The sequence below is a fragment of the Falco naumanni genome, chromosome 2, assembly GCF_017639655.2.
Source record: "Falco naumanni isolate bFalNau1 chromosome 2, bFalNau1.pat, whole genome shotgun sequence".
Lineage (NCBI taxonomy): Eukaryota > Metazoa > Chordata > Aves > Falconiformes > Falconidae > Falco > Falco naumanni.
In genome coordinates, this window is record NC_054055.1 from 83,392,132 (window position 1) to 83,405,340 (window position 13,209).

The following is a 13,209-nucleotide window of genomic DNA, read 5'->3' on the forward strand; positions in this document are numbered from 1 at the left end:
GCCTGTACCAGCACGTGTTCAACTAATTTAGAATTAGAGCAGAGCCAAGTAAGAAAATCTAACCAGGTGCTGATCTGCTGTTTTGTTTTCCTTCTTCATGGTCTCGCTGGCCCAGGTGGTTTGCATTTCTTTCTGAAAACAGTTAACAGAAGCAAGCATTGCCACCTCTTTTTAGGTGTCAGAAATACAGTGTTCCTTCAAGCCCTTTATTTTCAAAGCTTGGTTGGCTGTGCTGTTGTATGGTATGAAGTTTAGTGTTTAGATTAAAATGAGACAGTATTCTCAAAGGATTTATCCTCAGAGTTGAACCGTCAGCTGTGACTGATCCATGGGCTGTTCCAGTTGTTCGGGACCACTGCACGTGTAATCAGAAGAGGTTCTCACATGCAAACCTTTACCATAGGGATAACTATGATGATGTGCATAGGTTGCTGGTTCTCTCCTGCCTACTCCTACTGCAAGTCGGACAGTCAAATCTCTATTCTTCTAAAATCCTTAGGTGAAATCTAGGCCCAGCTAGCCAGGTCAGGCAAGGAGTTTATTTTGTGCAGCAGTCACAGCAGAGCAGCCTGCACCCAGCAGTGCAGGAGGGAGAGTGATCCACCTGTGGAACCCACTTACACTTACAGCTGGAATCACAGTTGTGTGACTGCAACCCAGTCCCTTGAGTTTGTAGTTTGTGGAGTGCTGGAAACGAACTGATGAGAAACTATCTGTGTGGGCCTCGTGAAAGCAAGCCAGTGAGTAGAGGGAACCTATCAGAGTAATAGTAGCTGCTCATCTTGTTTTGAATTTAGTCCCTGAACAGGGGGATAGGTGTGAACTATTGAGTAAGAGGTGATTTTTCAAGTAGCTGTGCCGTGTTATTTTAGTTCTAGATGAACCCTAGCAGGCGTTGTGTAGATCAGCTGTTGCAGCAGCAGTATTACACACCAGCTGAGCGCATCAGAGGGGCAAGTTCATTCTCCCTCAGAACTACCTCTTTTCCCAGTAAAGCACAAAGATGGGAAGACCTACCAAAACTCAAGCAGTGGAGTGTTTCTGATGTTAGAAGTACAAACTACTTCTCTGGTAAGCATTGGTGTCTGACTTCAGTGACACGTTCTTCATCTCAAATGTTTGTGACATTAAACAGGTAAAGTAATTTTGATAATTTGGGTCTAGTCCACCATAAGTGTTTTGACTACACACTTTTGACTCAATGTGAATTTCTTGGAGTTTCTGTGTATCCAGCCTGTAAGGAAAGAAAACTCAAGGCCCATGAGGGTGCTTCTGCCTTATGTAGATGACAGTAAGTAGTGATTTAATGTAACTAATAGGCTTTTCTTAAATGGTCCTACCATTCAGTTAATACTACACAGTAGAAAGACTAACTTGGAGAGTTTTGTTTCTTTTATTCTCACTGTATAGCCTTTTATCAAGAGACAAAAACTGTAAAGCCCATCAGTCAGCATACTGTCCTGCCTCCTCTTTACCACAGACTGTTTTCCTTGTAGGAGCCTTCAGTAGCAAAAGATTAACTTGGAAACCCCCCTAGGCTTTAAGTACAGCTGAACCACACAGCCCAGTGAGCTCCATGAAGCGGTTTCAGCACAGTCCCAGGAAACACAGAGCAAGCCCAGGACTCCTCGGTCTGCCCGATCCACACCTCCTGCCCTGCCCAAACCCTTCTGGTGCGTCTGGTATTTGTGTGGTACGTAGAGGGCAAAAGGCTGCCGTAAATTCAGCTGGAAGCTTCACTTGCATAGGGAAGACTCATGCAGGTGCAGAGCTAATATTAATGATTTTTTTTCTTTCAATCTCCAACTGGAGAAGGGTCATCCTAGTACTGTAAATATCACTGCATAATTTAGAGTGCCTCTTGGACTTCTCTAAATTTATGCTGAATGTGACCTCAGAAATAGCCCTGGGATTGGGAAGAAACAAATATTTCTGTTTGCCCCTTTTATACTTTATTTTTGTACAGGGGCTCATAGATTTGTAAAGAAAACTTGATCTTACCAGTATGCTGCCTCTCAGTCTGACTGATGCCTGTGATTTCAAGGTGTTAAGTTGGTCCAATAAATGTTCATTAACATCTGCTTCCATTTACTTAATAAAAGTACACTAGGTTATTCAATGTCTCAGAGTGGTAAGATTATTGCATGGAAATGGTAACCTAGTTTAGACAATCCCGGCCGCTGTCATGCAACCCACAGTATGCCACTATTGCAGATCAGACAGACATTTTTAATCTCATCAACAAAACTGAATTTTTCCATGTGTTTCAGCATTTGTTTTGGTTTTATTTGGTTCAAAAAAGATGCTGTGCCACTAGGCTCTAAGTGAAAATATCACTACCTGCTTCAGAAACTTGATGAGCAAGTTTACTCAGTTGATTTTGAAAGGGCAACGCAGAAGATGAGATGTTACAGCTTGAGCAGCATTGAACTGGTATGTGTACTTCAAGAACTGGATACTAGAGCCATTAGGAATGTGTAGACCAACTTCATTATCCTTAATTTTTTATTCTTTTACCTAAGAAAATTATTCAGAGTGGCATTATTTAAACAAAATCTTGGAAATGCTGCCACAGCTCCCATTGTTTTTTGCAAATCTAGATTGAAATATTTGGTATGAACAGTTGTGGTCCCATTCTGTTCCACTGCAATTAGTTCTCAACGTCTTTAATGAAGGCAGTTAGAACTCAATTTCAGGCTTTAAAATACTTTGTAGAAGAGGATTTGTGAAAACTACAGGAAAAGTACATTTCTCAACTGACTTGAGTAAGAGTCATGTTTTTAGAAGATAAATGGACAGAACATGAGCTAAAGCAGACACCACAAAAGTCTGGTTTCATTATGTAAAGCATATTCATTTTCTTAATAACCCTGTGTCTCCGACTAGTTTTTTCACCACTTTTAATGAGCTAAAAGATACCCGTAACTCTTAGCAAAGAGACTGATACACATTATGCCAAGTTGTTGCATATAAATTAAAATATCTGCACAACAGGAAATATATCGTAGGCAAGCAGGGCAGAAGTAACTTCTGAATGATTGTGCATGGTGTGCATATGATGAAGGATGAGTACACAAGCTTAAGTTAGAAGAGAGTCTCTCTTTGCTAACGCTACACAAAAAATACAAAGCCAGTTCCCCTTTGAATGGTTACCATGCGGGGTTTTTTTCATTTGCTGATACACACAGTGCACCTACAGTAATTTTTACTTCTTTCCTCTTAAGTGTCTTTTTAGCAGTCTTCTGCTCAATCCTGTGAAAGCTGGACAGAAGTGTTTTGACCTCTTACGATTTAGCCTCAGGGTTAAAAGGCTTTTAAAGGCTCTTCCCTAGACCTGTACCTTACATAAATAATTAATTCTTACCTTGGAAATAAGTTTCCTGTAGCTGTAATCTCAGTTAAGATTTTAGACAGAAGATTTTACCATTTTTCATGTAGTCTTAACCTTTCTAAGAAAAAAATAAAGGAAGGGTGTGTATATATGTATGTCCATGCATTCTGCTGTATTTCTTCTTAACAACTTCCATGGGAAGCTCAGTAACAAGCAAATTAAAATTTAGCTACATATCTACCATATGTTCATATAATTAATATGCAATTTGAGGCTGGTTTTGTGTTGTGGAAGATAACTAAACAATCCACACTGTATCCTTAAAAGAGTTCATGTTGCATATTAGCAAAGCAATTGCAAATTTTCCCTTATCGGTAGCAATAGTGTAAGGGCCCTTTCTGAGAAAAGGCTTATGTTCATTGCCTGGGTGCTCTGTTGCAGAGTGGTTATGCCTTAAAATGTAGCAAAGGAGCAACTAGCACTAAATCTGGCTCTCTGAGCTCACCTGCATATTAATTCTGTGCACACCTCTCTGCAATGAGGGGCATGCCCAAAGCCTTCCACAACTTAAGTATCAGGGAAGAAGATGTCTCCTCAGATGAGCACGGAGGAAGTAAACAGCTTGGTGGAGTGTGAACTGGTTGCAAAGGTGCTTTGCTGCATGTAGGTATGTTCCAGAGCAGAACTTGGGTGGATAAGCAATTGTGTCTAACTAGCACTTATGTATGCAATGGGGGATCTCACTTGGGGTCCATGCCTTCATATCCTGCACAACAGCTAATTTCTCTATCTGCGTAAAGGAAATACCCAAGGGGAAGGGAGGAATTTGCTTGGTTTTAAGTGTAACTCATCTTGATACTGAAATATGGGTCTTTTTCTGTATGGTGGGCCATCCAGATGGAGTCTTCACCTTCACTGTTTTTTTGCAAGATGGTCATGGTGGTGGGGCAAGTCCTGAAAATAGCAGGGATAACATATGGATTGTGCTGAACATCACAGTTAAATCAGGGAATATATCAGAAGCATGACCAGGCTTTTAAAAGACACAGAACAGTAGGGAAAACTCCATAGCATCAACCCATGCCCAGATCTGCTATGGGACTGATTTGTTGGATTTATGAAAAGAAACTTAAATAGATGCAAAGTAGTAGAATTCTTATACTTGGGTCCATCTTTGTGTGATGGGGGGAAGAGGAGTGAGTGGCATCACACTCAAACTTGGTTTTAAGGTGTGTTTTTCTAGCAGCTGGCAAACCCGTCTTACCCCTCTGTATTACTTGGTATCCTTTTTACAAAAGGTCTTTGAAGATTCATCTCTGTATTAAACATAGGGAGATGTGGAGGAGGGAAGAGATCAATTAATAGTTTCATAGAATATTTTATCTTCATCAGTGGTAAATATTACAGCTTACAACAGTGTTATAGCACATAGTACTGAATGCTGAAGAATCCATCCCAGGCTTACACAGAAATGAAGTATTTTAAAGCTCAGTCATTTTTCACTGAATTCAACAATTTAGATACGTAAGGAGATTTTGGAAACATTGTATCTAGCCCAGAGTATTTGCTGTGTTGGTGGCTACTAGCCCATTCCAGTAGCTTTTTTTTTTTTAAAGGGCAGTCTAGGAAGTCCAGATCTCCTTCTCTAAGCATCACTTTCAACTTGCTCAACCTGTAGCCTCACCACTAACATAATATAACATAACAATTTTCTATTATAGTTTATCATAAAAATACATTTTATATTTAATCTATGGTATTAAAATAATTTGTCTTGTGTTTAATTTTGTAATAAAAGTCTATTAGAATTATACCATTATATTGGAATATCACAGGGGCTTGTATCTTGTATTCCTGTGTTTAGTCAGGACCTAGTAAGTAGAAGACAACTAAGGGAAAGGAATATGTCTTTTAGAAAGAGAAGATGAGGTGTCTGGGGGAATTGAGGGCAAAGTAAATGATCAAAACACCTAGCTACACTAAATAAAGTGAGAAAAGATTAGAATGAAAACAGAGTGACTGGAAATCCACTAAAGTAGGTTTCATTTTAAAAAAAAACCCCACACGTATATTCAGATCATTGTCCTGTGAACTGGTTGTTTAAAGAGAAATTCATTCCTGTGCCAGCAGCCAGCTCAAGGCAGGTGCACCAAGCATTGCGTACAAAGCTTCAGAAGGAGTGGGGAGAGCCTGGGTTAAGGCCAGCCATCCTTACAAGAGGGAACTTGGGGGCCAGTGGGGAACTCTGGAAACAAAATTTCAGCCAGAGCTTCTGGTTGCTGCCTGTCTTCTGAATCCCTCCTGAGATGGGATTTTTAACCTATTGTGAGAGCAGCATGTAGCTAACTAGGATGTTGTCCCTGCTCTTCTGTCACCTCCTTTCTCACCCAAACGGCACTCTTACAAAGGTCCAGTGTCTTTGAATGGAGCTACAAAGTTAATTCTGTTTGAAACCTGTATTCCTAACACTGTTTCAGCCATCGCACTGATGGGTAAGCAAAGTTGTTTATGCTAGTGTAGTGACAGCAGACATTTCGTATGTCATTACTTAACTAAAACCAGTTGGTGGTCTGTTATGCTTGTTTACTTTCTCAGGGAGGATTGAACAATATTAATTAATGATTAAATTAGATTCAGATGCATCAATACGACTAGATTAGCAAATTTTACAGTCCTGATGGACAAACAGTTGACACGGGGCCTTGCGAGTGGGATCACCTTCTGTGCATTTCTAACCTTGGGCCAGATGTGTCCTAAGCTGGACCTCAGGTGTCACAGCATCCGCAGTTGAAACTGGGTTATAATGGTTGTCAGAAGTTGCTACAGGACCCACCACAGACAAGGTCCGAGCCAAGAACAGGGAAACCCAGTTCCACTCCTAGAAGGGACAGCTAGGAAGAAGAAAGTAGAAAAGCCCCATGAATCAAAGTGAACCTCCACACCCTAGGGATCCTCTGGTGAAGGTCGTTGCGCCCTGTGGCACAGAGCGGAGATATCTCACTCGTCCCTAGAATTTGTGATCATTAGTTTGTCTGTGCAGCACTGGTTAACAAGCTTGCTCAGATGCTTTCAAGGGAGACGAAGGGAGTTTCATAGCTCCCACAAGACTTTCTAGGCTTTGTTTAGAAGGAGAAACCAATCTTTTCAGTCCTGGCTAATGAGAAATCTTAGTTCCATGACTTGTCTCATTTACTTCTGTCACCAAGCTTTATTTCTGCTGTGCTTTTTCTGAGGTGTCAAAACATAAGCTGCACATATTCCAGATCAGGATGTCCTACTAAAAGGCATAATAGTCTATTGCATATTTGCCACTTCTCCTGTCCCAGTCTGTTACAGCATTTTGTTTAGTTTATGTCAGTTGATCTACCAGCCCTTCCCAGCAATTCTCAGGTCTTTCTTCCCCCAAGAGCCCAGCCATGCCTGTGAGCAGTTCAGGTTGTGCCTTCAGATATGTATTACCTTACATATGTCAACATCTGTTTATCTATCGCATTCCTCCAAATCACTTGACTTTCAAGTAAATTTGAATTCATCAAAACCTACTTTAAGCTTTACTGGCATAAAAAAATTCTGCATCCACAAATTTCAGTGCTACTTTTTGCCTGTTAAAATAATGTCACCTGTTTTCAGCACAGATATTTACAACAAGCTTTGTCTGATTGCAAGTTTATAATTTATTTCTATACTTTGTCTTCTGACTCTTTGTCAGTCTCATACTTCAAAAATGCGCCTGTCCACATAGTGTCTGATATATATCTTATTGTCACAGCACATTGAGACATAATCATTCAGCATGGTGAGGAATTGCTACTGCCAGCTCCATCTCAATTTATATGCACAGCTAGTTGTCCTTTCTTACTGATTTATCACATTTGCCTACTCCTGGTACTGTGCACTCAGCTTTGTTTTCATCAAAAACCCAGAAGTAAAACCCCACTAAGCTACGTGTATTTTTACACTTGCCTGCATGACACAGTTTGCTGGGAGTCCAGCAGATCCTCACCCCACCAGGTGCTCAGTGCCTCCTTGCATGCAGCGAGGAAACCTTGCTCGGTCCCTTGTCTGCTCTCACAACACCCAAGCCTCCATAGACCTATCGTCCCTACTGCCTGGTGTCCCTGTACCCAGGAGTTAGCCCTTAGTCAAAATAGAAACTGGAAAAATAAAACCATTATTCAAAAATTAATGCCCACAGTCCATGTCCTCTCGGCTACAGGCATGTCCTACACAGTTCCCTGCATAATCCCATCTCACCCATCCAGAGCCAGAGCAAACACCTGCTGGACCCAGACTTTGCTGCCTGTATTTTGCTGCCCTGCCTGCCACCCACCCCCTGCTCCAGGAGGGCTGTGAGGAGCAGGGATTACAGGGGAGGCAAGGCAGCTCCCCAGACAGGGTGCAGGAGCCAGCCCACAGTGTGGAGGGAGCCGTGGCTGCTCCCAGCCCCCCACTTTGCTTCCTCCACAACTGCTCACCCATCTCCAGGGGTTAACAGCCCACTGGCACAGCCCTCTCCACAACGCTCAGAGGCAAGGTTCTCAGACTTGTGAGGTTTGTGTCCGTGTGGCTGCTGAAATGCTATACTACTGTATCAGTTGTTAGATGTTTACTTGTTGCTCATCATTTTAATTAAAGCACAGAAGTAACCAACTTAGAGGCTGCTCAGATATTGTTTCAGGGGCCATGTGGAAGGAGGCAAACAAGCTGCAATGATGTCAACTTCAAAAAAAGCTGTTTGCACCAAGTACAGCTAATGACAAAAGTCCTAGATCGAGAACATTTTTATGGTGTGTCTTAAACTAGAGCATAGGGTCTATTCAGCTGAAGTGATTCTTAAACTCTTAAATGTTAATTTATTTGGGTCCTGAAAGAAATCAACACTTCTCCCTGTACCTTTGCACCAGATCCATGCCAGCATGAGCAAATCATATGGTGCAAACCAGCAATTGAGCATCAACTTTCCACCTTTGCTTGTCCCCCTTTCAGATATAGCAATTTCCTTCTTATTATCCCCAGTTTAACCCACTCATGCCCAACCTGGGTCACAAAAACTTAGGGGAAATAGTTGAGCTCCTAACCATCAAAAGAAGAGGGAGGGGGCAGCTATTGTTTTTAACTGGGACATCTCGGTCGTGCAGTTTCAAGCATGGCCAGCCCAGCTGCAGCAGTGCAATAAGGGCACGGGCCAGTTTTGGCTCAGAAGAGGAACAAGTTGTAATTGAGGAAAGGAGGGCGGGGGAACAAGACAGGGGCAGAAGGACACCTTAAGCCTGTCTCATTGTAAACCTACAGCTACATCAAGAAGTTCCTGTCACAGATCAAAACCCCCCCATCTTAGATGCTGAACAAGCACAAGTGTAATTAGCTGTTAGTCCAAAAAGCAAATAAATAGGATGTGCAGGTAAAGTAAACTGTGGGATGGGTGAGTACAGTAAAGAGAAGTTTTAGGTCTTTGTAAAGTGTCTTGGGATTCTTCATAGAGAATATAAGAATTATGCTGTACAAGAGTTAATTCTAAATCAGTCCTTAGAAGAGAGAGATATATGAAGAGGGAAGCACGATTAAAAAAAAAAAATCAAGGGATGTGGTGAAGGTCAAAGGTGAGAAAAACTGCAGAAATAATGAACTTTTCACATTCAAGGCTAAAACTAACCGCAGAGCACAAGATCAAACTGGTTCAACTAACCACAGAGTCAACAAAATCAGGCTTTGGGCGAGATCTCTTCTGTCCAGCAATATCTATTTGCCATATTTGTATTCATCTTTATATTAGAGTTTAAAAGACCAGCTTTGCCCCAAGACAAAGAGATCTTTTGGTGCTCATCTTGTGCATATTTAGGTTTTTACCTGTAGATGCTTCCTCATCATGTAAAATCTAAAGCTACCAAGCTATTGGGCATGCATCTGACACAGTTGCTTCTTAGACCTTATGCATTTTCAATATTATTTTGTTATGCTTAAAAATTAGCTATGTGTTTTTCTTTAAAGTAGTACTTGTGATGCTTTTTTAATTGTTTTTCTTGGTCTTCATTCCATGGTTAACATTTTTCCATAAAGCTCTTTTAAAACTGTTTTGAAGGTCACTGCAGCTGATTGTTTGGACTCCACAGGTCTCTACAATCAGATTTGGGTGAGGGGAAAGGAAGGGCCAATATTATTAGTGTTTGTGCAACAAACCAATACTTTGACTCTACAAAAGCTTCATGTACTAACAGTATTTTTTTTTAACCCTTACCCAACCTAGCCTTGTCTTCTGAAGCTCACACTGGGGCAGCAGTGATAATTACAAACCATTTTCTTGCAAGGCTTCACATATTCCAGAAAATTGCTGTTCTTCCTTTGGAGTAAGAAACTTCAACTCAGTTGATTTTGTTCCTTTTGCATTTGTGACCACAAAAAGTTATCAGTGGAAAACTCAACAAATCAAGATATAATCTTTTTAAGAGCTCACAGCAAGATGTTGTAAAGACAAGAGTTAGCTAAAATACGTAACAAGCCACTTTAAAATTGGCAGTGAAGTCCCCAAGCCTCAGCTGGCCAGCATCTGCTGCCTTTCTAAATAAGGTTATCTTTATTTAGAGTGTTTCCTCTTGCCCTGGACTTTACATCCTTTTCCAAAGCAGAAAAACAATGTAAGACACCACAAGATAAGCAAAATAGCCAATAGCTACACTTCACAGGAGGTTACTGCAGTAGCTGTAAATTTAAGGTAGAAAAAAGCAGCATAACAGCATTCATGTTAAACACTAAGTACAACCCTGAGGAATGCAACATGGGGACAAAATTCTGAGGCCAAGAGATTATATATAAAATCAAATAATTTCTTTTTTCTATTTACTTTGACCACTTCTCCCTTTTAAATTCATAGCAACTGTGATAAAGCATAAAACCCAGTTGCACCAGTGAAGAGCGCTGTATGAACAAGTACCATACATTAAACAAATTGCCTTCCCCAGGATCTCAGATGCTTTGGTCTGGGTACACCAGCTCTCTGAATAAACTTCAGTCAGGAGGTATGTCCTGGCACTAGGCAACTCATGACCATCCCTCCCCACTGCTTTGAGTAAATTCCTGGCACCTCATGCTGAGGGCAGGGCTGAAGAGCACCTGCATCACCCTCCCAGATGGGGCTTTGCTGGAAACATTTGTAGTTACTCCAAACAGACACCAGTTTGGCATAAGTTTTTAACCATTTCCTCTGCCTTCCAGATTACAGGCAGTCAATGCAATCAAAACCAACTGATCTGTCAAAAAAAATATCTTTGAAGGTTTCTTACCAGCTCCTTACCCCAGCATCTGTCTGACCTAGGACAGGGATGCAGAGTCTGTGCAGGGCAATGTTTTTGTAACCTAGGACCCCACTGCAAGGATATCACAGGGTAGGGCTAGAACAACATCCTTCCCCATGCACAGAATCACAGTGCTTCAGCTGAAAGACATCTACATGAATACCAATTTAATGCTCTCCCCATCACTGTCAGGCCATCAGGTCACAGCATTCTCAAAACTAGCCAGCTGCAACAAGGCTTTTACCACCCTATACCAGGTTAACTTTAATAAGTAGTTCCCATGCCCTGCCCCAGCACAGTCACCAAACCCCCACAAGGTTTCAATAATTCATCTACTGTTCGTGCTTTCTTCAGCCTCTTCAGGCCAGTCTACCCCACTTCTTGCTTCTGCTGCATCTTTCTCCTTGACTCACCTGCCTCCAGGGCCCTCTCTCACCTCCTTCTGCTTCCTCCAGGCCGCTCTTCATTAACTGCTTCTCTTCCCTTCCCCTTAGAGCTATTTAACTACTTAGCGGGAACCAGCCACACCTGTACCTTATCCACATCAGGCCAACCCACCGCCCCTGAAGCCAGCCCACAGCTGTATATTGTTAATTAACCCAGCCTCATTCCTCTACAATCAGGGGTCTGCCCTCACCAGCTCATGGAGAGCAAGGCACTGGAGGGTGTGAGTGCAACTGTGCCATGGTGCTTTTATGTCCGTGTGCTCCTGTGGGAGCAGCATCAGAAGCATGGCAGGTGATGTGGCCCTGAGCAGTGATGAAGCACTACTTGCACTCCTGACTTCTCCCTTCTGCTGCTCTCTTGCCCCAGGAGAGCCTCAGGTCCTGCAGTACTGCACCCTCCTAGAGCAGAACCTGCTTTATGAGAGCCTCAGCCCGTGGCACAGTGACATGGACATCCCGAAGTCAGTGTAAATTGAGACTGTTTTCTCAGCTGGGCTTGACCTGCAGTTCTGTGACATCTTCAGAGGTGTCTCAATCCAGAGGCAGATTTTGAAAACAGCGTTGATCTGTGAAGGGACTCTGAGCCATGGACTTGTAACCAATAGCTGGTTCAGGTTTACCAGCTGAAGCACAATTTTGCAGCAGGAGTCTAGTCTAAGAAAATAAAATAAAAAAACATGCAAAAGGTAGATCCCTAATTTAACTTGCTTTCTAATCAAAAGACTCAAAACAAACAAAAAAATGCAGTTATGAGTTGGCACCTACTCACGTAAACAGTGAAACAAACCCTTTGCTAAGAGCTTAGAAACAAGGAGCATGAATGAATGAGCTGGGCACTTCTAGTCTAATACAAGCTTTCACTGCACTTGAAGTCCTGTCAGGACTTCTGAGCAGTCATACTTTGCTGTCCTTCCCAGAAGGCTGCTGCTCTTCCAGGTAAGCACACGCTAAAGATGATGCCCAAGCTGAGCAGAGAGAGTTACAAGGAAGAAGTGACACAGAGGAGAGAAGAGCAAAGCAAGAGCAATGCACAGGCTCACTGACTTTTCCTAATTGACTCAGAGTGTTCACGTGCCAGATGGTCTGTACCACTGGAAACGCACGTTGTTGATCTCTCGGCTCAGAGGAAAGAGAAGGATTTTGGCACAGGAGAGCATGAAGTCTGTCCCTGCTACTGCAGGGAAGCTGGAAACCCATTATGTGAAGCACGATGCCAGCCACACACTTTCTAGGTAGCCACAGCTGTATTAAAGCAGCACAGGGAAAGTTTTCTGGGGCAAGCAGTGAGGGTATTTGACTACAAGAGACATTTAAATCAAAGCTCGACAGACACCCATTGTCACACAGTCAAATATGATATACAGTCCCCCTGAATGTCACCTGGCAGCACAATCTCTGCTAAAATCTGTGGTTTAAGACGCTTCACATTCAGATCTACCATTCTTGCAGATAAAGCAGAAGCATCTTTGAAGCACTAATTAATTTGAAAGCCATACTCAACAATTGCACGGTAAGACGATCTTCGGCTTTAATGTATTTCAGTGTAGAAAATGAAAATGTGGGTTATAAAAGCAATTAACTCACTGGCATCCGTACTTATAGGGAGTGAAATACAACCATTTGTGCCCAATGTCCTACCATCTGTGCCAAGCCTATTGATAAACCTTCCCTGACAGGATGAAATACTGCTCCTGTAAAGGCATCCTTAACATAATACGCCTCTACAGCATTGGGCTGGACTAGGTTTGAAAAACAGCTTTTTATAATACACAGATGAATTTAGCACTTAAGAAGATTAATGGATTCATAAATAGCCTGGAAATCCAAACTCATTGAATTTAGTACACGGAACAGGTCAAATAGGCATTTATCAAACCATCTGGCATCTTTCTTCCCTGGGGGGAAACTGTGGTTGAGCTACAGATAGCTGTGGAGCTATTGCAACAGGGAGGGTTTTGTTTTCCCCATACTCAGCTTTCCTCTAGAAATTGCTGCTGTTGATTAGAGCACAGTGAATCTTTTTGGACAGCGTGTTGCAGACCAAAGCAGGCTGCCCCAAGGCATGTGTCTTGAAGGTGCTCGAGATGCCACCTTTTTGCTGGCAAAATGTGCAGGCAAACAAGCAGCTTCCCTGTTCCATCCA